This window comes from Manis pentadactyla, chromosome 1 (genome assembly GCF_030020395.1).
Source record: "Manis pentadactyla isolate mManPen7 chromosome 1, mManPen7.hap1, whole genome shotgun sequence".
NCBI classification, from domain to species: Eukaryota; Metazoa; Chordata; class Mammalia; order Pholidota; family Manidae; genus Manis; species Manis pentadactyla.
Genome location: NC_080019.1, coordinates 156,026,023 through 156,028,653, shown reverse-complemented (window position 1 = coordinate 156,028,653; position 2,631 = coordinate 156,026,023). Strand labels below are relative to the sequence as shown.

Below are 2,631 nucleotides of genomic sequence, written 5' to 3'. Positions count from 1 at the left end.
TAGCTCTTTAATCCATTTTGAGTGTACTTTTGTGTATGGAGGTAGACAGTAATCCAGTTTCATTCTCTTGCCTGTAGCTGTACAGTTTTTCTAACACCATTTATTGAAGAGACTGTCTTTTTCCCATGTGTTTTCATGGCTCCTTAATCATATATTAATAGGTCATATTTGTCCATACATTATCCATACATTATTATTACACTCTGTATTCTGTTCCATTGTTCTATGGGTCTGTTCTTGTGTCAGTACCATACTGTTCTGAATAACATACCTTGTAGTTTATCTGGAAGTCAGGGAGCGTAATACCCCTGGCTTTGTTCTTCTTTTCGAGTTTGCTCTGGCTATTCAGGGTCTTTTGTGATTTTATGTGAATTTTAGGATTATTTGTTTTAGTTCATTGAAAAATGCTAATGCTGTGAATTTATTAGTTATTTATATTGGAATCAGGTTGATGTATTCCTTGTAAAAAGTGAGACCAATAATAATATTAAAGCAAAAACCACTGCCTGTATTTAATTCATATATTCAGAAATTGTAGTATCATATATGATAGACTATGAACCAAAGTACATGAAAATAATTCTAATCCATAGTGACTTCAATAAAAATGTCATCATTTTCAACTACTGAATGATGTCATCAATACACAGATATTCTACCATGAAGTAAAATTGCCTAAATGTATGGATGAAAAATGTGCTTGATAAAGAGAATATGTATTTTGCATGAGTTAATGTTCAAATTATTTCAAACACAAAGCAAACTGAGAAACAAATTCAAAAATACTGTTTACTTCTGATTCATGCTGTTGCTCAAGAAGAGATTAACTCTTGGAAACTTGGAATGTGCTAGAGTTTGAAAGATTGTGCTATGGGATTTTAGAGATTTGCCTACAATGTTAAATGGAGACAACCATTATATATACTGGCTCCATTTCTGCTATAAGTTGGATTTATTGAAAATTCTTAACTCATTGCACTTTGAAATAATTAGTTCCTAGTTTAATTAATTTCACTCTAACACAGTTTGTGACCTCTAGGGTACTTATCCAATATTACTGCTGTAACTGAGTAGCTTAGATTTTGAAATACATTTTACAAGTATATGTCCTTTCTGAACTTGTTTGACTCATACAGAATTATAATAATTTGCTTTTTGTGTGCAAGTTGTTCATGTTCCACTTTCCCTGTTTTCAATGATTTTGAAATAGTTTTTAACAAATTGAAATGAATTTCCACAGTTTTTTTTCAGAATATTATGAAATATGCTTCATAGTGTTTCTCATAACATTTATAACTTTCTTGTTTCTTAAGAGTATAATAAAAAGGTTTAATAAAGGAATCACTACAGTATAAAAAACAGCTATAGGTGTATCTTTATCTCCTTCTTTAACTGAATTTGGTCGAATGTACATGGAGAGAAGAGAACCATAGATTATTGAGACAGAGAGAAAGTGGGATGCACAAGTAGATAAGGCTTTGCCTCTTCCCCATTTGAATTTCATTTGGAAGATCATGAAAAGGATACAGAGATAAGAGATTACCATTATGATAACAGAGAATATTGAAATTGACCCTGCAAAAATAAACATCATCAATTCATTGTTATAAGGATCAACACAGGAAAGGCTGTATAATGGAAGAACATCACAAAAGAAGTGATTGATTTGATGAGACCCACAGGAAGTTAACCTAAATAGAAACCCTACCTGAATCATGGAATGCAGGTTTCCTGCTATATAGGCCCCTGTGGTCATGTGAATGCAGAGTTTGTTTGACATCATGGTGTGGTACTTCAGTGGCCTACATATGGCTACATAGCAGTCATAGGCCATTGCAGCCAGGAGAAAGCAATCTGCAGTTTCAGCAAGGCAGAGAAAGTAAAACTGCCATGCATTCCTTGAGGGAAATCATTCTGTCCTTAGAAAAGAAGTTCTCTAACATCTCCGGGGTAATGGCACAGGAACAACAGGAATCTGTCAGCGCAAGGTTACCCAGAAAGATGTACATTAGCTGTGAAGATGACTCTCCATATAAATCAATGCCACCAGGCCGAGATTCCCCACCATGGTGATCAGATAGATAGTAGGGAACACCACAATCAGAAGGACCTTCACATCTGTGTGATCTGTAAATCCCCTGGATAAATTCATTTGTCAAGGAGTGGTTTACCTCAATCATATCCACCGTGTCTGTTGAGATAGGAAACATGGAGATAAAAGATGCTAAGTTAGAGTGTGTATAATTTCCCTTCAAAAAATTCTTTTTATAACAGGGAGAGGAGCTTCTTCAAGCTCTCCCTACTATCTTTGGTATCCAGGCACACAAATCTCTAGAGGAAATTTGTTGCCATTCATAACATGTCTGCTTTATGACCTCAACTCTGACACTCAGTACTCATGAGACTATTTTGATTATTTCAGAGAGGGTACTCCTAGTAGAAAGTTTTATTTTTATGAATTCATACAGGAATAGTATATATATATATATATCTTTGTACCAATATTTTCTCTAATAATTTCAGAATCAGTTTTTATATTAAAGATCCTTAATTTTAAAATCTATTTTCATTTGTATATATTCTTTTTCCATTGAGCAAAAAGGTTTCATATACTCTTCCAATGGGATGAAT

The 2,631-nt window shown here is 33.7% G+C and overlaps 1 pseudogene; it reads right to left on the bottom strand.

The window, feature by feature from the left end:
* Window positions 1-1,255: 1,255 nt before the first annotated feature.
* LOC118927819 (olfactory receptor 5K1-like) lies at window positions 1,256-2,421 on the bottom strand (annotated as a pseudogene).
* Between the last annotated feature and the right edge of the window lie 210 nt (window positions 2,422-2,631).